Source organism: Ipomoea nil, unplaced genomic scaffold (assembly GCF_001879475.1).
Source record: "Ipomoea nil cultivar Tokyo-kokei standard unplaced genomic scaffold, Asagao_1.1 scaffold0143, whole genome shotgun sequence".
In the NCBI taxonomy this organism is placed as follows: domain Eukaryota; kingdom Viridiplantae; phylum Streptophyta; class Magnoliopsida; order Solanales; family Convolvulaceae; genus Ipomoea; species Ipomoea nil.
This window is the reverse complement of record NW_017616571.1, coordinates 241,852-264,991: the sequence shown is the minus strand read 5'-3', so window position 1 is coordinate 264,991 and position 23,140 is coordinate 241,852. Positions and strand designations below refer to the sequence as shown.

Genomic DNA, 23,140 nt, shown 5'->3' with positions numbered 1-23,140 from the left:
TATAGGGGAGATGATAATGAGTTTTTGATACGGAGTACTTTCATAGGAATAGGAAGCATTGTATAATTAGAATTAGATGAACGTACATTATACTAGGAGTTATTATATTATTAGAATCAGAGAAACATTAGAATATAAATTATTATATTATTAGCTAAGGACCTTGTGGTCCAATGGCACCAAGTTATTCCGATATTGGCTCTTTGTGTTTCTGTTGGTTGAGAAAGTAGTTATGAACAGATACTGCATTGTAATAAAGTCAGTAGTATTTTGAAAAAAAATTATTATATTATTAGAATTAGTAGAATATTAGAATTGGGTAGACGTACTTTAATGCAATGTTATAAATAATAGGGATAATGTCTCTTTACATTCTATCTTTATATTCTCTTTCCCAATTTCGTATTGGGATACAAGATCATATCATTTTTTGAATATTGGTTGCAGGAAGTTTGTGAGAGTTGTTATCAAACTATAAATAAATCATGGTCCACTATTGACAAAATTGCTTCCGAGCCATATGGCTTCTCCATTCTCCGTCGCAAGTTCAAGCTCTGCGAGTAAGTTTTTAATATCATTCTGGTTAAATATTGCATTTAGTTGTATGACAAACTCAATTAAAAGAGTGTATATGTTTTGAATTATATATAGGGAAAATAGCATATTTGGTCCCTGAGTTATACCCAAGTTCCGACTCAGATTACTAACAAGTCATACGAAGATTATTGAATTGCTTTTGGAATTGAAGAATCTTGAAATAGAATGCTAGGAAGTTGAAAATAATGTTGCAAAAGTGGTTTCAATATAAGAAAGTGAATAAACTGTGAATTTCTTACTTTACCCCTAAAATTTTAAATATTTTTAAAAATTTCCGTCAGTTTTAACGATCGGGGACCAAATGCGTCATAGATGGCGCACCCAAAGGTGCTCATATTCTTGACCAGATACATGCTGGTGTCGTCACCAGAATAGGGAATCAACCTTGCTACGATGTTTTGCCACTTTCGCCACATCGGTGGGAAAAGTGGCATTGGAGCAAAGGAGCCTCAAGTCTCCAATTTAAAAATTACGGATGGGCAAGCAGTGTGCCAGCTAAACTGACTCTTGTTATTCAAGGAATTGAAACGCCTCTACAGTAGTTTTGTTTTTTGTTTTTTGTTTTTTTTTTTAAATAAAGTGGTGTTTTGAGAAAATCATTCACCAAAACGCAAAGTGAAAATGTTGTAAATTGCATTGTTTTTATTTTTAGTGGTTTGGAACAAAGTGTTGCTCCAAACTGTTGAATAACCAAACACTTTCTTTAGCGTTTTGACCTTTGGGTTACATCATATTTACCCACCGTCCAATAACTGTTGGTCCCGGTAGGGTCGAAATGAGAGTCTAGAGGGGGGGGGGGGGGGTATGAATAGACTCTACTCGATTTTTCAAAGCAACTCCTTTCGGAGTGATGCACAACGGAATAACTAGTTTGTTTTAGTTTGAACCTTGCACAGTTTTGTTACGAGAGAATATAATTGAGTCAGTATGATATGCAATGCATGAAAGATAATCAACTGAAAGTAAAGAGAGATAGAGCGAGAGATTTTTATAGTGGTTCGGTTGTTAACAAAGCCTACTCTACTCTTCTTTCACAACTTGTGAAAGGGTTTGCATTAATTATCACTCCTAGTACAAACTACTTCAAGCCAGCTTCCTTGATCACTAAGCCGGGTAGCTACTTGGTAGGTTTTTCAACTCTTCAAGTTTACTCCGCCTCTATCAACTTCTTCCTCAAAGTTGAGTGTTGGAAAGATAATGTTGTGTTTTTCCAACGGGCTGAAGTCTTGTCTTGTTGACTGGATGAATCTTCGAAAAGATGCAAGACTTCTTCAAGTTTGTGAAGGTAGATTTATGATGAGCCTCTTTGAAAACTTCACAAACATAATAAGCTGATTATGAAAAGCTTATGAATGAACTTGTTTTAAAGAGTTTTTCTATGGATAAAATCTGTTGAACAACCAGCACCTTCTTCAATGGCGAAGAGAGGTATTTATAGGTGGGAAGAAATTCATCCGTTAGAGGGAGATGAAAATTTCAAACTTATTACCCAACGTGCATTAACCAGTGGGCATAGAGCAATTAATTCGGCTGTACTGTGTAGCCGTTGATGATAAAAAATAACATGGCTTTTTGTCCTTTTTTGCTAACAAGAAGGTACCAATCATTTAATGCTGCTTGGTTTTTGTGAATGTCATTCTTAGGACACCTTTTGTCTAGGATGATTGCCCAGCTGAGAGACAAAGACAACTTTCTTCTTGCTTCTCTTGATAAGGTTGTCTTTTCAAGTCTGACTTAGACTTGTTGTCTCTAACGAAAGATTGTCCATATATTTCGTTATCAAATGATCTTTCTTTTCGTTTGATATCTAAACGAGAGCTAGACGCATTCATCTTTCGTCTGTATTGATCTCTCGTTCTTCTCTTTGTCATGTCTTCAAGTAGACCTATCATGCTAGCCTCAATTGAGATTCGTGTACTACATAGTGCGAATCATACGTTGAGTTACAATGGCTTTCGTTTGCAACGAAAGTTCTAAAACAAAATGAAAATAGGGGTCTACAATCCTAGCAAGTTTGGTATCATCAAAATCTAATTACACTTGTTCCTAACAATAACTTTGTAAGAATTTCTTTATCCTAAAGGACTGGTACCGTTGATTCATTCATTGACCTTGTATGTGCATTCATTAAATATATTAGAACTCTTTGCAATAAAAATACTTGGTTACTATTTAAAAAAAGTTTATTGACAATTATAATGAATCTCCTATATTGTCGTGTATTCATATACTGTAAACAAATTCGACATTAAATTACTTATGTATGAACTTCTCATATATAATTTTGCATTGACATACTTTCAAATACTTATTTAATTATAAATATTGGGTATTAACTTATTCCCGCAGTGTGCGTGTAAAACTAGTTATAAAGGATAAGTGGTCAAATAAATTCTTAAATTATTTGTGAAACAATTATTAAGTCATCAAATTAAAGCAAAAAAAAAAAAAAAAAAAAAAAAAAAAAAAAAAAAACTTCAATTCAATTAAATACCACAACGCGAAAAAATGATACGATTTGATATAGTTTAGACGGTAAAGTCCCAGTGATACGATTCAATTAAAGGCTTTAACGTGGTGATGTTGAGGTGAGTAATAAAGACGCACATTATCATAAAGGTAACCACTATCTTTAACAACATTATAACAACATTTATACATTCTTTCAATAAAGGCGGAACCCCCCTCACTTTGAGAAGTTGCTCCCAGCGGGATTTGATATGGTTTAAAGGAACCCCCCTCACTATGAGAAGTTGCTCCCAGCGGGATTTGATATGGTTTAGACGAACCCCCCTCACTTTGAGAAGTTGCTCCCAGCGGGATTTGATATGGTTTAGACGAACCCCCCTCACTTTGAGAAGTTGCTCCCAGCGGGATTTGATATGGTTTAGACGGTAAAGTACCAGGCTTTAACGTGGTGAGGTAACCACTATCTTTAACAAGATTATACATTCTTCCAATAAAGGAAGAACCCAAAAACCCCCTCACTGCCGCAGGTGAGATTCGATCCCTGGTCATTCTTTCAAAATTTCACCCTTGTGACCAATTAAGCTACCCATGCATGTCATTTGACAATATACATATTTGTATAAGTACTACTATTCAGTTTCATTTTATAGGCACTATAGATTCAATTATAGCAATGTTAAAGTATCATTTTAATTACACTACAAGTTCATTTGACAATATACATTTTCTGTAGCGTGATACGCCATTAGCTAATGACAACGGTAACCGTTTCTTTTAATTTTAAAAAGGGCATCGTATTAGACCATAATCAACCATAACGATTGAGGCAAAGACGACACTAACCATGCATCACTAGTACAAAAACAGTCATTCGCGTCCAAAGTTAAGGCTAATTCGCGTCCAAAGTAGCTGGGACGCAGATGGCGGGGACGCTGATTGTATATACAATTAGCGTCCAAAGTAACTTTGGACGCGAAAAATGATAATTCGCGTCCAAAGTTGAAGTACTTCGGACGCGAAAAATGATAATTCGCGTCCAAAGTTGATGAACTTTGGACGCTATAGTATTTTTTTATTAAAAAAATAAGCACTATACGCGTCCAAAGTTCATGAACTTTGGACGCGTATAGTCATTCTTTTTTTAAAAAAAAATTATTTATTTAATAAAACTATCAATATTTTCCTGTACATTCCAACATAACTATCAACAAATAATATACTTCAACATTAATCAATTTACAACAATGCCATTTTTTTCTAAATTTTACAATTGTGTATATTACAGAATGATAAATTGATTACAATTGATAGTATACTTCATCATGATAGTATATTACAATTGTGTATTCATCAATGGCATTTTTAGAATTGTGTATTAAATGGCATTTTTTTCTAAATTTTTCATTCTGTATATCATGATGAATCTTAGCATAATTTGAACTGCATCTATATATACTATATGATGCTAAGGCTATAACAAATAACAAAAAAAAAAATGCCATTTTCCTTAGAATATTCATCTCAGATAAATGCCATCCAACTTTCATGCCTCTAACAAATAACAAAATAATAATAATAATAATAATAATAATAATAATAATAATAATTACTGATTTTCGAAAAAAAAAATTAAAAAAAATTAAAACTAATACATACGCACCTGTGGCGATGAACAGAGCCGGCGGCCGGATTTGGAGTTGACTTGTCAATCTCTGTGCTTGGTACCTAGAATAAATGCATAGGAGTTGAGAGCCAATCCATTAAACAAAACACACACCTAATCACAGGTTAAATTAAAGAATCCTGCCTGTCATGTGGGAGTTACCTTAAAAGAAATGATCTCATATGGTTCTGCAGAAAACAAAAGATATTGATATTCCATGGAAAACACTTTAGCCCTTCAAAATACAACTTCTATAAAGATATTACAAACCTGCTCAAAGGAGGACATAAATCTATGTCTCGACTTTGTATTGTCTTCAATCTCAGGATATTCAATCTGCACCAACCACCAAAGCCACTACACATGTCAGCATCTTCTGGAGCAACATAACCCAATAAGGAAAAACAAAGAAAAAGCATATATATTTGCTGATCTAACTCCTGTTCTCATGGAGCAAAGACACTCTGTTTAAGATAATTTATCTGAATGGGGTTTTCACTATCACATCCTAGCACCAGTATGCCTAATGTGAATTCCTGACTCGTTTTATGCCAAACAATTGTATAGCCACTTCTTATAATCAATATGGAAAGTAACCCCTCTTCTCAGCTTTGGTAGCTAACAGTACAGTAACATTTATTTCTTTACAGAGTAAAAATATTGGCTGGTACAACACTTGTTCTTGTGGAGTAAAGCCAACTAGAACCAAGAATCTAATTACAATAAGCATGTTTTACTCTGGAATGTTATACACATCAAGAATGTGGTAAAGATTAGAGAGAGAGAGAGAGTAGCCAAACCTGAAAAAGGAGAGATCTTTGTTTTGTCTCTGGATCAAACTGTTTTGTCACCCTATAGCCAGGCCTACCAATTTTCACTGCAACACATAGTTATACTTCTAAGTAAAGTAACCAAAAGTACACAATAATAGATTTAAAATTGAAAATTAAACTATTCATTTTCATTAATACTGAATTTTCTCCGAGGCAACTGACAACAACACAGTTTAAAAGTTTTTATCTCAAAGTTAAATTCAGTGTATTGAAGAGGAAGATCACCATAGAAGGGAAAATTACTCACACAGGAGACTCAGGGGAGACATTAGCCATATTCTTTTATTCATCTATCCATCTGCAATCAACAGAAAAGGCATAAGAATCTTTTTTCCTCCATCATAGATTTTTCAGCACTATATTGAAAATCATCACAAGCATGCTTGAAAAGGATGTTATATTACGAAAGCAGACTATCTTACTTATTTTCTAATAGTAACTTACTTGATCTAGTCAGTTACATAAACCGGAGAAAGCTGCCATAGCCTTTTTCTCCGGGCATTCTTTTCCCTCATCTCTTCATTTTCCTCAAACTCAAAACTAGGTGAATTCCCATCAGTGACAAATGGAACAACAAGCACTCCTCTTTCTACAAGGGCATTAGTAAATGGTTCACTGAGTTTAAAACACTCAGAAATGAAAGATGAAGGACCAGCAAGAATGTCCAAACAAGCAATTCCTCTAAAATCACTAACAGGAAGAATTCTCTTCTCAACCACACGAAGCTTTAGATTTGAGAGGTTCTCTTCTCTTGAGAGCTTAGCTATTTGAGCATTTTTAGCTCTATTCTCCCTGTAATAAAGAAAGGAAAATATGGAGACTGCTCCAATGTCTATAGCAAGACCTTGTGCGATCTCTGGAACTTCAGCAGCTCTTGATGAATTTGCCAGTGCTCCAAACAGCTGTGATGTGGCTATAAATCCCCCAAGAGAACCGATTCCAATAAAAGCAATATAGAAGAACATACGGAGGGATCGAAAAGGAATATACACAACAAATTTTAAAATAAATAAACAACCATAACAAATAACAAAAAATAATTAAATTAATTACTATTTTTGAAAAAAATAACAAACAAAAAAACAATTAAAAACGACGTACGTACCTGCGATGCGGTCGGCGTCCGAAGCTTGGAGACCGGAGGCGCGGTCGGCGTGCGTAGCTTGGAGCGGCAGCGGCGGCGAGCTTGGGCGGCAGCGAAGGGGAAGCGATCTGAAGCAGCGACAGTGCGTGCGATCGGAGCTATGGAAGATGAAGCGAGCTTGGGCAGCAGCGGAGGGGAAGCGATCTGAAGCAACGACAGTGCGTGCGATCGGAGCTATGGACGATGAAGAAGCTTGGGCGGCAGTGTTTGGCGATGGACTGGACTGGCCGGACGATGGCGATGGACTGGACTGGCCGGACGACGGCGATGGACGGCGTGCGGTGGAGGATGGAGAGCTACGATCTGATCTGCTGTGGAAGGTGGTGCGTCGATCTGATCTGATGCTAGGGTTGTGGGGGATAAAGGGATTCTATTATTTGAGTCCAAAGTGCCCAGCTTTGGACGCGAATAATAGAAGGCTTTTAATATCAGCGTCCAAAGTACATAGCTTTGGACGCCAAAACTGTTTTAAAATTAAAAAAAATAAAATTATTTATACAGTGGCATTTTAATTATAAAAATGCCACCGCGTTACACTTTTGGCGTTCAAAGTTTTAATTTTGGACGCGAATTAGTCGATTTTATTGATGTTTTTTGTACTAGTGCATTTGCCAAACCTTGCTTGGGTCAACTCTGATTAATTCTTATCTTTCCCGTTCGTGTTCCAATAGTCAACTCCAAGTACTGGGGTGGTGCCTAATCCAACTCCTCTATCTTTGCCTGGCTCGGCGCTGAATCTCCTGTCTACTATGACCCTCAAATTTTTTTCACTGATAATGCCCTTCATTTTAAGCCTCTCCTTGTCTATATAGAGGTAATACGGTGATAACTGAAGAATTTGAATGTGTTCAGTTTCAATTAAAAGTTTAATCGAGCTCATCACAGTTAAACTGTGATAGGAATATTTTTGTAATAAAGTTTTGATGAGCCAAATGTATCTTAGATCCCCTTAGATTTTAGGTCTTTAGTACAAGCATCATAATTCAGTATATCAAGTCAGTATACAAAGGAAAGTCTACTACATGAAAAACAAAATTAATTGGGAGAATTAATTTTGGTCCTACAAGTATTCATTCGGAACTGAAGTACTAAACAATGGCATTGCAAAGAAAAACCGGATGAGCCTAACGGTGAAATGGTAGAAGTCCTTACACACAATGATCACACCTGAGATTGATCCCTCCTAAGGACTTATTTTTTATTATTTTTTATAAGCCGGATTTCAAAGAAGGAGCACAATGTTTCAAGAAGAAGCACAATCTCTGAAAAGAAGCACAATCCCTAAAAAGGAGCACAATGTTTCAAGAAGAAGCACAATCCCTCAAGTCAAACAAGCACAATGTGCCAAAGTCAAAGAAGCAAGATGCGAAAAGAGCACAATGTGACCAAAACAGAAAAGCACAATGTTCAAGTCAAAGAAGCAAGAAGTGCCAAGTCAAACAAGCACAATGTGGCAAAGAAGCAAGAAGATGAGAAATTGTATAAATTCGAAAAGAATTTATATTGATACATCTCACATGTCACAAGAATCCAAATTGCCTAAAGATATGGTCAGAACGGTGAAAAATTTATGAAGGCATGGATAAAAGATATTATCCTAGAAATAAATTCTATCAGAAGAACTTATTGCAAAAAGAGACGTTGGAACTTCAAAATAGACAAGGAAAATAATATTTTAGAAACAACTTGAAAATCAAGTTGAAATAAAATATTATCTTGTCAGGCAAGTTGACAATCAAATCAAAATTGAAGACCTACCATTGTCAACAATATCAGGCTACAAGATTCAAACTTCAAATATCAAAAAGGGGGAAAATTGATAGGAATATTTTTGTAATAAAGCTTTTATGAGCCAAATGTATCTTAGATCCCCTTAGATTTTAGGTCTTTAGTACAAGCATCATAATTCAGTATATCAAGTCAGTATACAAAGGAAAGTCTACTACATGAAGAACAAAATTAATTGGGAGAATTAATTTTGGTCCTACAAGTATTCATTCAGAACTAAAGTACTAAACAATGGCGTTGCAAAAAAAGGCTAGATGAGCTTAATGGGGAAATGGTAGAAGTCCTTACACACAACGATTACACCCGAGATCGATCCCCCTCAAGGATTTATGCTTTATAAGCCGGATTTCAAAGAAGGAGCACAATGTTTCAAGAAGAAGCACAATCCCTCAAGTCAAACAAGCACAATGTGCCAAAGTCAAAGAAGCAAGATGCGAAAAGGTCACAATGTGACCAAATCAGAAAAAGTGACTTGCACAATGTGCCAAAGTCAAAGAAGCAATATGCGAAAAGGTCACAATGTGACCAAATCAGAAAAAGTGCCAAGTCAAAGAAGCATAAGCCGGATTTCAAAGAAGGAGCACAATGTTTCAAGAAGAAGCACAATCCCTCAAGTCAAACAAGCACAATGTGCCAAAGTCAAAGAAGCAAAGAAGCAATATGCGAAAAGGTCACAATGTGACCAAATCAGAAAAAGTGCCAAGTCAAAGAAGCATAAGCCGGATTTCAAAGAAGGAGCACAATGTTTCAAGAAGAAGCACAATCCCTCAAGTCAAACAAGCACAATGTGCCAAAGTCAAAGAAGCAAGATGCGAAAAGGTCACAATGTGACCAAATCAGAAAAAGTGACTTGCACAATGTGACCAAATCAGAAAAAGTGACTTGCACAATGTGCCAAAGTCAAAGAAGCAATATGCGAAAAGGTCACAATGTGACCAAATCAGAAAAAGTGCCAAGTCAAAGAAGCAAGATGCGAAAAGGTCACACAGTGTGACCAAATCAGAAAAGCACAATGTGACCAAATCAGAAAAAGTGCCAAGTCAAAGAAGCAAGATGCGAAAAGGTCACACAGTGTGACCAAATCAGAAAAGCACAATGTTCAAGTCAAAAAGCAAGAAGTGCCAAGTCAATGTGACAAAGAATCAAGAATATGAGAAAAAAAGCACAATGTGACCAAATCAGAAAAAGTGCCAAGTCAAAGAAGCAAGATGCGAAAAGGTCACACAGCGTGACCAAATCAGAAAAGCACAATGTTCAAGTCAAAAAGCAAGAAGTGCCAAGTCAATGTGACAAAGAATCAAGAATATGAGAAAAACAAGCACAATGTGACAAAGAAGCAAGAAGATGAGAAATTGTATAAATTCGAAAAGAATTTATATTGATACATCTCACATGTCACAAGAATCCAAATTGCCGGCCCTAAAGATATGGTCAGAACGGTGAAAAATTTATGAAGGCATGGATAAAAGATCTTATCCTAGAAATAAATTCTATCAGAAGAACTTATTGCAAAAGAGACGTTGGAACTTCAAAATAGACAAGGAAAATAATATTTTAGAAACAACTTGAAAATCAAGTTGAAATAAAATATTATCTTGTCAGGCAAGTTGACAATCAAATCAAAATTGAAGACTTACCATTGTCAACAATATCAGGCTACAAGATTCAAACTTCAAATATCAAAATATCCCACTCCAACAGATATATTTGGTTATCTATAAAAAGGCCATGAAGACTTGAAGAAATATACGAACATAGAAAGTGATAGAGGTGAATACATAAAGGAGACGTGAATACACACGAGAAAAACAAGTGCAAGTGCTCAAATATTCTTTAGAGAATTAGTCTGAATAGTCTCAAAAATAGTTGGAGAGAGATACAATTACCTTTGTATTTGTAATTGTTAAGAAGAGTATAGCTGTGTGCAAAATACTCTAGTTAGTGTAGCTGTGTGCAAAACACTCGTAGTTGCTAAGTGTAGCTGTGTGCAAAAACACTTAGTTGGCGTTGAGTATAACTGTGTGCGAAATACTCGGAGTTGAGTGTAGCTGTGTGCGAGACACTCGGAGTTGGGTGTAGTTGTGTGCAAGACATCCGGAAGAAGTGCTTGTGTAGCGCTTATTCACTATTGTAAGTGTGTGTGGAAAATAGTGAATTACTCTTAGAAGTGAATGGAGTAAAGTGGACTAGGAAGATTACGCCACTTCCGAACCACTATAAAAAGCCTCTCTCATTTACATACTGCACTTACATAATTTGCTCTATCTATCTATCTTATCCGACTAACCCATTTACTATTCACAGTCTATCTTAATCTTTCGGGTTTAGCATATTTTCACGTATGCATGTAACTCAAACTTTCCATGCTTAACATTTGAATTATTCTAAGCAAGTTTGACGTGTTGCATGTAACATTTATCATACGATCGATGTGACAAGAAATCTTATCTATAGTCTTGAATATTATTGTTAAATATTGAGTGAACCATCTCCTTTAAATATTCAAGATATTCATGTCATCCTTACACCTCATCTGAGCATTAATTCCACACGTGCATGTGATTCAAATTATTGTTTGGGCATAACTCTTTACACTCATTTATTCCGTTGTGCATTTCAATTTAATTACTTCTCTATTTACTTGTTACTTAGAGTTGAAATTACCAAAGAGTTATTTATTGTGAAAAAGTTTGAAAGTCTATTCACCCCCCCCCCCTCCCCCTCTAGACTTTCACCACCCTATCGGGACCAACAATTGGTATCAGAGCGGTTGTCTATTTGAGTCAACTTTGACTGCTAGACAGATCTCGAAAAATCACGATGATGAAAAGAGATATGGCTCTTGCCCAAAATATACTGTTTTCCTTAGAAAAATTTGATGATTGGAAAATTCGCATGCAGGTACATCTATCCGCATTACATGATGAAATGTGGGAAGTGGTTACGAGTGGTCCTATTGAAATTTTACAAGTCAACACTTCATCCGTACAAACAAGTGACACTCAACAATACATTCCAAAACCGAAAGCGGAATGGTCTCGTAAAGATAGAACAAGAAATAACTTGGATAATATTGTCAAGGATATTTTGTTTAAATCTATCGATGACACGACATTCCCAAAAGTTCGAAAATGCCAATCCGCGAAAGAAGTTTGGGAAACGCTCATTCAAATTGGTGAAGGAGACGAACAAGAAAAGTATAATAAGCTCACCATAGCATTAAAGAAATTCGAGGATTTCAAAATGCTAAACGGCGAGAATATTACCGACATAGAAACAAGATTTGCTAAAATCTTAGGAGAGATTAATGATCTTGGAAAAGATATTAATCAAAAGGAAATTTCACTCAAAATTCTACGTGGTCTACCATCTATATGGGACATGAAGGTCACGGCCATGAGAGATCATAGGGATCTAAAAACCCTATCAACCGATAAGCTGTTTAGTGATCTAAAAGCTTATGTATTTGAGATGAAATCAAGAATAGAGGAAGATCATGAAGAGAAGAACAACGCACTTGTAGCTGAGCAATCATCAACTTCAAGGTCAGTACAAAATGTTGAATTATTGCCTAATGATCAATTTGCTCTCTTTGTCAAGAAATTTAGGAAATTCATGAAGAGAAGCAACTACAAGAAAAATCCACAAGGAAAATCGTGGAATGCAACGAAGAATTCGAAGAAAGAAATGGTTGAGGAAGATTCAAATTTGTGTTACAACTGTAGAAAACCTGGACACTTTGCAGCAAGCTGTCCACACCCCAAGGTAAGTAAAAGTCAATATACAAATATTTCTAACTCTCAACAGGAAGAATCCAAGACCAAAGATAAAAGGTTCACAAAAGAGAGAAGAAAAGCACTTATTAGTGACCCACTTGAAATAAGTGAGTCAGAGGAATCTTCAAGTGATGAAAGTGACACCTCAAAGGATGATAATGCAATGTTTTGCATGAGTATCTCCAACAACACACCCTACGAGGGCATGTGTCTTATGGCAAATGAAAATGAGGAAAATGAGGTAACATCTAATTCTTACGATTCTATAAATTCTTCATTTTCTAGAGAGTCCTTCTTTCACTTAATGGAAGAATGTCAAACCGTAATGGACACTCACTCTCAACTCAAAGAGCGTAATTATCTTTTGATTCTTGAAAAAGATCAATTAAATGAAAAATTGCAAAATGCTCTACTTGAAGTGAAAGACTTGAAAGATAAAATTATTTGTCTTCAAGAAGAGTGTAAATCAAGGGAAGTGAGAGAACACAACCTTAGAGAGGTTATAGCAACATTTACGCATTCATCCAAAATAATGGACAAAATGGTAAATATGCAAAAACCCTCAAGTGCTAAAACCGGACTTGGTTATGATCCGTTGTGTTCTCAAGCCTCTGATAAATTGACCAATTCTACTACTACTTTAAATAATAAAGTCCAAGTAGTAAAATTTTTAAAAGGTCAAGAAAGCACAGTGAGACAAGGAATTGGTTATCAAACTAATGTCAAAATTAATGCTGTTAGGCCGAAGCCTCAAAGAAACAATATTTCGCCTAAACAGTATATAAAAAGGCAAAAGTTTGTTCCTAAATGGAAACACACCAATGAGTCAAGTGCACAAAGCCCTCATAGGAAAATGGGAAGGAATCCGAGAATTGGGGCAGGGAGACTTTATCCCTCTAAACAAGATTGGTTTGATGATATTAAACAATGGACTAAGTCCAGATTTAATGCCTATCATAGGCTCAAACAATCTTCTTCCCAAGTGCCAAAAAATCGAGTCTATTTTCAAAAACCGGCACCAAAAATATTTTCAAAAATTAAATATGATTATAATGTGTTTAATGGTTACCAATCACCTAGACTTAGATCAGTGAGTACAAGGTGGATTTGGGTACCAAAAATGACTAACACCCAAGGACCCAAATCAAGTTGGGTACCTAAAAATGTGTAATTTATTTGCAGGAAATTTGGTACTTCGATAGTGGATGTTCTAGACACATGACTGGAAATAAATCTAGTTTTGTGAATCTTAAATATATCGAAGGACCAAAAGTCGTATTCGGTGGAAATGAACGATACGGCATAACAAAAGGAATTGGTACGATACTTCGCAATGGTTTGAAAATCGAAGATGTATCCTTTGTTGAAGGTCTAAAACTCAACTTGTTGAGTACAAGTCAATTTTGTGACAAAGGATATCTAGTAGAATTCTTCAAAGACAAATGTCAAGTGAAGGATAATTCCTCGGGAGAAGTTGTGCTCGAAGGAATAAGAAAGAAAAATATGTATGTGGTGGATTGGAACACAACTAAAGAATCAGTATGTCTATTAGCAAACAACTCACGCGTAACAAGTTGGGAATGACATAGGAAGTTGAACCATCTAAACTTCAAGACTATCAACAAGCTAGCAAGAAACAAACTCCTTGAAGGTCTACCCGACATCGTTTACAAGAAAGATCAAATATGTGATGCTTGCCAAAGAGGAAAGCAAATCAAGTCATCATTCAAATCCAAAGCTCAAGAATCTACAACAAGATCGCTAAGTCTACTACACATGGATCTATTCGGTCCAGTAGACCCTGTAAGTCTAAGTGGTAAGAAATATACACTAGTTGTTGTTGATGATTTTTCCAGGTACACATGGACAATATTTCTCAAGAAGAAAAATGAAGTGGAGCAAAAGTTGCCAGAACTACTTAAGTTACTACAAAATGAGAAAGACTTGAAAATTGCAAAAATCCAAACTGGTCGTGGAACCAAGTTTGTGAATCAAGTAATTAAAGCCTACTGCAATTCTCAAGGAATTCTACATCAATTATCTGCCGCACGTACACCACAACAAAATGGTGTAGCCGAAAGAAGAAATAGAATGCTAAAAGAATTCGCACGTGTGATGATTACGTCAACCGAGCTACCTAAAAGATATTGGGCTGAAGCAATCAACACCGCATGTTATACGCAAAATCGAAGCTTGATACACAAGTCTTACAATAAGACTCTGTACGAACTATGGAAAGGGAGAAAACCTAAACTCAGCTATTTCCATACTTTTGGCATCAAATGTTTTATTCTTAATAATGGTAAAACATATCTAAAGACTTTTAATGAGCGTGCAGATGAAGGAATATTTTTGGGATATTCATCTACCAGTAAAGCATTCAGAGTGTTGAACAAAAGATCAATGGTGGTAGAATAATCAATTCATGTTTCATTTGATGAAGCCTATAAGAAGGAAACCCAGAGCAACAAAAATGATCAGGAAAGTTGTCAAGTTGAAAAATCATTTAATGATATTGACATATCTTTTAAGAATCAAGTTGTACAGGGTATGGAGCAATTGGACATTGAATGCAATAGTGAAGGACACGTGGAAGTAAATGAAGATCCACACGTGGGAAATCAAAATTCTCAAGCAGAAGCACAAGTTGGAGAACAATCTAATGAGCAAAATGTGCCTACCTCCAACTTATCTACTGAGCAAGGAAATGTGGAAAATCCATGCAATCTACAACCTGACTTGAGATGGCTCAAAAATCATCCTCCAAAGCTAGTAATTGGAATAAAAACAAGGTCCTCAAATATAGATGCTTTATTTTCTTGTTTTCTTTCTTAGGTGGAGCCCACAAGCATTGAAGAAGCCCTAAGTGATCCAGACTGGATTAACGCAATGCAAGAAGAGCTTGATCAATTTAAAAGAAATGACGTATGGGAATTAGTTCCAAGACCCGAAAATTACAATGTAATTGGAACAAAATGGGTCTTCCGGAATAAAGCCAATGAAGAAGGAATTTTTGTTCGAAATAAAGCAAGATTAGTGGTAAAAGGATATTCACAAGAAGAAGGAATAGACTTCGATGAAACTTTTGCACCTGTTGCAAGACTAGAAGCCATCAGAATATTTCTAGCTTATGCCGCATACAAGAATTTCACTGTCTATCAAATGAATGTGAAAAGTGCATTTTTAAATGGCTTACTTGAAGAAGAAGTCTATGTTGAGCAACCACCCGGTTTCGAGGTAAAAGGTGATATTAATAAGGTCTACAGATTAAAGAAGACGTTATATGGGCTAAAACAAGCACCGAGAGCTTGGTATGACACCCTATCAACGTTCTTAATTAACTGTGGTTTCACAAAAGGCCTTGTTGATAAAACCTTATTTAAAATTCAAGAAAATGATCATATTTTATTGGTACAAATTTATGTTGATGATATTATCTTTGGAAGTACTAATAAAACTTTATGTGAGAAATTTTCTAAGCTCATGCAAAATAAGTTTGAGATGAGCATGATGGGAGAGTTGAATTACTTTCTTGGATTACAAGTAAAACAACTCAATGAAGGAATATTTATCAATCAGGCCAAATATACAAAAGATCTTATAAAGAAATTTGGTCAAGATGGAAAATCCTCAATCAAGATCCCGATAAGCACGTCTTTAAGATTGGATAAAGATGATGAAGGCAAGGACGTTGACAAAACAAAATATCGAGGAATGATTGGATCATTACTATACCTCACTGCAAGCCGACCAGATATATCTTACTCAGTGGGAGTATGTGCTAGGTTTCAATCAAAGCCAAAAAAAGTCATCTTCTTGCTACCAAGAAAATCATTCGATACCTAAGGAACAGTCAATGTGGGATTATGGTATCCTAAAGAAGGTAATTTTACACTAACTGGTTTCTCAGATGCAGATTTTGTAGGATGTAAAATCGATCGAAAAAGTACCTCAGGGACATGCCAGTTCTTAGGGGGAAGATTGGTATCATGGTTTAGCAGAAAGCAAAACTCCATAGCTACAAGCACCGTTGAAGCTGAATATATAGCTGCTGGGAGTTGTTGTGCGCAAATTCTTTGGATAAAACAACAACTAAAAGATTATGGCGTGAATTGTGAAAATGTCAACATATTGTGTGACAATACAAGTGCTATAGCCATAACACACAATCCCGTGTTAAATTCAAGAACAAAACACATTGATGTCAGACACCATTTTATCCGGGATCATGTTGAAAAGAAAGAATTAACAATAGAATACATCCCGACCGAAGATCAAATAGCTGAAATTCTCACAAAGCCTCTGTGTGAATCAAGGTTTGCAAAATTGAGACACGAGATGGGCATGTAAGTCACTAAATCTCATTTAACTATAAGTTCTTTTTTTTTTTTTATGTATCATTCTTTTTCGGTCACATTTTATTGTCTATGCGTCCAACATGCACCAAAATGTCACTTCTAGGATAATTTGCATTAAATACTATGTTTTGTTTTTATTTTCTTTGCATAAATACCTCTCTCTTTAACCGTGTATATATAAATATTTAAAAGATTTTCTTACATGCAATATCTACCTTATTTATGTGTGACAAGATAGCTGTGATGATTGCCTATTAGCTTAAATAAGAGCATCTAGTTATGGTAGTTGATAGCATTTACTTCATCGCATTTATTTAGTTGTCTATCCATTCATTTTCTCGGCCACTATCATCTATTATTATTATTATTTTCTATTATTTTATTTATTGGAATAGACTTAGTACTATTTGTTTATGTGGCAGGTCAAAAATGATTCTATACTTCTAAAATTGGCGCCACAAATTAGACAAATCAAATGGAGAATATAAAACCTAGACTGACAATTAGTATGTCAACGAGTGGAATTCCAAATATACCCCTCAATACTTAGAAGCCCTAAACCATAAGTGAAGGACCTCTTCGTAAAAACACCCCCCTCCACTCAAACCGGTCAAAAGGTCAAAGGTCATCATCTTTTCCACTTTACAACCCTTACAAACTCTTTCGAAACTCTTCATATTCCATAGCCGAACCATCCTAAAATTCTTACTTCTCTCAACCCTCATCAATCTCGACTACACAATGGAAACTATTGGTCAATGAAGCTCACAAGTCCATGAAGAACAACCCATGCAGTTGAATCTCACCAAGTTGGCTACCAATATCAAAGCCGGAGGAAGCTTCGACCCATCTGGATTTCTCAAAACCGCCAAAAATTTGGAGTTTGCCCAAAGGATCATCCATGCAATACAAGACAATGGTTTAATGAGGTTATGTTCCTATTCATACTCTGGATATTATTGTGAGGATGTAGCCGATTTCTATGTCAATGCCAAGGTGAACAGCTGGACCATTGAGTCCACTGTTAATGAAACTCCCACCTCCATTGGAGAAAATGAGTTGTTTTCAACCTTTGGACTGCCCATATCTACACCGGAATAACCCTTGTTAAATTTAGACATGCATGTATATGACCGAACTGAGGTCTGGACAGAGATTAGGAATGAGAAATCATCCATTGAACCTAATCTATCCGGAGACAAAAGTGATTTGAAGCCGGAATATGAAATGTTGATCAATGTGATATACAAGTGTATTTTGTGCAAAATAAATAGTATGCAGGATATATCTCCAAAATGAATTGGTTTTTTGCATGCTATTATGACTGGTGTTAGGGCAAATTGGAGTAAGTTGGTGTTGAGCAGAATATGCCATTTTGTCAAAGGAGCAAAAATCACGAATGGGCGGTTTAGTCATGTGTTGGGATTTGGGTTGTTAATTGGTGAAATCCTAAAACACAAAGGGTTGATCATGAGAACAAGGAAACCTTTTGGAAATAATAGGGTTCTTTACAAAGACTTTGAAGTGATAAATGAATCTAACAAGAGAAAAAGAACCACCCAAGCACTACCCGCCCGAAAACGATTGGTAGAAGATATCATCAATGAAAATCCTCCACCCGAACCTCAAGCCAATGATCCTCCTAGTCATATTCATACTTCTAGCCGCAATCCCAATCCAAGCAACACTCATACATCTAGCCACAATAACCAAAACTTAAGCCAAACTCACACCACAAGTCTCAATCAAAACTCCAACCAAAACAATGCTCAAAATAACCCAACCTCTCGGGTAGAAGCCATGGAGGAAGTTCAAAGTGAGATTATATGTCAATTTGATGGGTTAGACTCAATCTTGGTAAGTGAATACCAAAGGATACTAAATTGGAGAGATTGGAGAGTTGGTACATATCAAGAGTTGATATCACGTGGACCTAGCATGGAGAATGAGGAAATATTTGCTTTAAATTGGATTGATTGTAATGTTATCTCTCAAGCCACAAGGATTTCTGTTATTAATGCTGCCTTTCTAGCCAAATTGAAAGCAAAAATGATTGCACAAGTTCAAGCTCATGAAGTTCAAGGAAATCTGCCAACCGGGAATGATTTTTTAAATGATGATGAAATTGATCGAGTGATTGAGATGTCTCGACACATCACGGATCCGGAAATGGCAAGTGGTTCTCAAACTGAATTCTTTGGTCAGTTTACTGGTCAAGGAAATGATTTTGTGAATCCAAATTATCTTGATATTGATCTATATGATGTAAGTGTTTTGAATCAGACTGAGATGAGCCATGCACAAATTGAAATTCAAGCCATGCAAGGAAGTCAACACACTGAAGAAGGTCATTCTCAACATTTTGAGAGTGGTCAAAATGACACCTTTGTGCTTGAATAGTTTACCCCAGAAAGAGCAAGGCAGGAACAAGAACAAAGTCAACTGCCTGGTGACAACTCAACTCAAGGAAGAGCAGGCTCTCAACCCATTGTCCAAGACCGAGAACATGAAGCTACTGCCTCGGATGAAAACTTGAAGAAGCTGGAAAGTGTTATTCTTGGTTTAATGGACAAGATGGAAGGCCTGATCCAAGGAGTCTATACACATGTGGACCATGTTATCCACACTCACACAGGAAAGCTTGAAGAATCATTTGTTGATAACCAAAGGAATCAACAAAATCTGATTGATACACATCAATCCTTGGAGAGACAGATTGGTGGTTTGAAAGGCAATATCAAAGGAGTTCTAAATGAATTTTTTCTTCAACTTTCTCAAGCCCACAAGAATGATAGAGAAGCCAATCAGGTGATTTCAGTGAATCAAAGTCAAGGTATTCTCAAAGAAGTTCATCAACAAGAAAATTGAATAAGGGATGTTCACACAGATCTTGATTCCATCAACACCAAAGTTGGATGCCTTCGTAGTTCTTATGACATTATTTCACAGTCTGTTTCTTCCCTTAGAGAATCGGTGCATATGTTGGTTGATTACGCCAAAAAGGGGGAAGAGAGATTCAGTCATTTGGAATGAATGTTAGAGACAATCATGACTGCCTTGGCTACCAACAATGTTGGTGCATCTAGCAGTAGAGGAGGAGGCAGAATTGGAAGAAGCAATGTTGCACGAAGAGGAGGTCTTGAATACTGGTTTGGTGGTGGTGATGCAAGCAGTCCAGGTGGATCTAGCAGTGCCAATACCACTAATAGATCTTTTCGTGACATTATGTGTGCAGGTGGAAACCAAGAACAGATTAACTGGTACAACAAAGCAGCCCTATATTTGGAATCCACACCAAGAGATGGCAGAGTCGAAATGCCACAATTGGTAAATCTCAATGATCTACCAAAAGGGATGAAAAGAAGTGGTCCAAGTGACCAAAATATGTGGGTTTCAAAGGAGAATTTTAGAAGAATCAAAAGCTATGTGATATCTCTAATGATCATGGTGCTTCTAGACTACATCAAGGTGAACGATGCTGAGCTACAAGGAGACAAGAATATAGAAGAATGCATCGTTTGGTATGAAGAAAACATACTGCCCGAGAACAACATCATTGAAGCCTTCAACTACTATGTGATTGGGCAGGTATGCAAAGATTATGCAATTAGTGATAATTTTGATGAAATCAAGAAGCATGTCAATCATGTGTTAGAAGAAAAAAGGAACAAAATGATCAAGTAAAAATGTAACTGTTGGTACAATGTTTTTTGTTGATCTACAAACATCTAAGTATGATCATGAATCTCTTTGCTACAATATGTTGATCTGATTATGATGCTTATAGTGTTTTATCTATTGATATTTTAATCTGTCTTGAAAGGTAATTTCTTGGCCTAGCTTGTATCAAAATTGCATAATTGGAAAAATTGAAAAATTCATTATCATTAAAAACCAAAAATGCGAATAGGAATTATGTTGCTAGAAATACCTTTCCTAGAGTCAAAATCAAATATTAAACTCATCATGGCTATGTCAAGATTAATAAAATCTCTGGAAAAATAATTTCTTTTAAGACAAGCCAAATGACTGAGTATAGGTTTTGGCGTCATCAAAAAGGGGGAAAATTGATAGGAATATTTTTGTAATAAAGCTTTTATGAGCCAAATGTATCTTAGATCCCCTTAGATTTTAGGTCTTTAGTACAAGCATCATAATTCAGTATATCAAGTCAGTATACAAAGGAAAGTCTACTACATGAAGAACAAAATTAATTGGGAGAATTAATTTTGGTCCTACAAGTATTCATTCAGAACTGAAGTACTAAACAATGGCGTTGCAAAAAAAAAGGCCAGATGAGCCTAATGGGGATATGGTAGAAGTCCTTACACACAACGATTACACCCGAGATCGATCCCCCTCAAGGATTTATGCTTTATAAGCCGGATTTCAAAGAAGGAGCACAATATTTCAAGAAGAAGCACAATCCCTCAAGTCAAACAAGCACAATGTGCCAAAGTCAAAGAAGCAAGATGCGAAAAGGTCACAATGTGACCAAATCAGAAAATGTGCCAAGTCAAAGAAGCAAGATGCGAAAAGGTCACACAGTGTGACCAAATCAGAAAAGCACAATGTTCAAGTCACACACAGTGTGACCAAATCAGAAAAGCACAATGTTCAAGTCACAATATGGTCAGAACGGTGAAAAATTTATGAAGTCAAAGAAGTCAAAGAAGCAAGATGCGAAAAGGTCACACAGTGTGACCAAATCAGAAAAGCACAATGTTCAAGTCACAAGAATCCAAATTGCCGGCCCTAAAGATATGGTCAGAACGGTGAAAAATTTATGAAGGCATGGATAAAAGATCTTATCCTAGAAATAAATTCTATCAGAAGAACTTATTGCAAAAGAGACGTTGGAACTTCAAAATAGACAAAGAAAATAATATTTTAGAAACAACTTGAAAATCAAGTTGAAATAAAATATTATCTTGTCAGGCAAGTTGACAATCAAATCAAAATTGAAGACTTACCATTGTCAACAATATCAGGCTACAAGATTCAAACTTCAAATATCAAAATATCCCACTCCAACAGATATATTTGGTTATCTATAAAAAGGCCATGAAGACTTGAAGAAATATACGAACATAGAAAGTGATAGAGGTGAATACATAAAGGAGACGTGAATACACACGAGAAAAACAAGTGCAAGTGCTCAAATATTCTTTAGAGAATTAGTCTGAATAGTCTCAAAAATAGTTGGAGAGAGATACAATTACCTTTGTATTTGTAATTGTTAAGAAGAGTATAGCTGTGTGCAAAATACTCTAGTTAGTGTAGCTGTGTGCAAAACACTCGTAGTTGCTAAGTGTAGCTGTGTGCAAAAACACTTAGTTGGCGTTGAGTATAACTGTGTGCGAAATACTCGGAGTTGAGTGTAGCTGTGTGCGAGACACTCGGAGTTGGGTGTAGTTGTGTGCAAGACATCCGGAAGAAGTGCTTGTGTAGCGCTTATTCACTATTGTAAGTGTGTGTGGAAAATAGTGAATTACTCTTAGAAGTGAATGGAGTAAAGTGGACTAGGAAGATTACGCCACTTCCGAACCACTATAAAAAGCCTCTCTCATTTACATACTGCACTTACATAATTCGCTCTATCTATCTATCTTATCCGACTAACCCATTTACTATTCACAGTCTATCTTAATCTTTCGGGTTTAGCATATTTTCACGTATGCATGTAACTCAAACTTTCCATGCTTAACATTTGAATTATTCTAAGCAAGTTTGACGTGTTGCATGTAACATTTATCATACGATCTACGTGACACGAAATCTTATCTATAGTCTTGAATATTATTGTTAAATATTGAGTGAACCATCTCCTTTAAATATTCAAGATATTCATGTCATCCTTACACCTCATCTGAGCATTAATTCCACACGTGCATGTGATTCAAATTATTGTTTGGGCATAACTCTTTACACTCATTTATTCCGCTGTGCATTTCATTTTAATTACTTCTCTATTACTTGTTACTTAGAGTTGAAATTACCAAAGAGTTATTTATTGTGAAAAAGTTTGAAAGTCTATTCACCCCCCCCCCTCTAGACTTTCACCACCCTATCGCGACCAACAAACTGTATATTCATATATATTTTATTTGGAAATCATGCAGCCACTGCTGGAATTTCGCGATTTTCCGACCACATTTCCGACCACCAAAATTGGTCGCAAAAAGTGATTTTTTTTTATTTTTTTCGACGGAAGGTTGTAGTAGTCGGAATTTCCGACCACTTTACATATGTGGTCGGTAATTCCGACCACTTTTTACATGGTGGTCGGAAACGTTTTGCCAAATTTAATTTTTAAAATTAAGAGTTTATTTGCGACCACCCTAGTCATCGGAAATATTTTTAGAAGTTTAAATTTGTATACTAAACTTGTAACCTTTTTTTGTTGTTGTTATTGTTGTTGTTCAATGGTATGAATGTCACATGATTTATTTTAATAATTAATTATTTCAATTATACTTTTTTTTTTCTATTTCATCCGACAACAATGCAAA

General features: G+C 35.9%; 1 pseudogene; it reads right to left on the bottom strand.

Annotated features, from left to right (window-relative positions):
- Nucleotides 1-4,652: 4,652 nt before the first annotated feature.
- On the bottom strand, nucleotides 4,653-6,542 carry LOC109171886 (annotated as a pseudogene).
- Nucleotides 6,543-23,140: the final 16,598 nt, after the last annotated feature.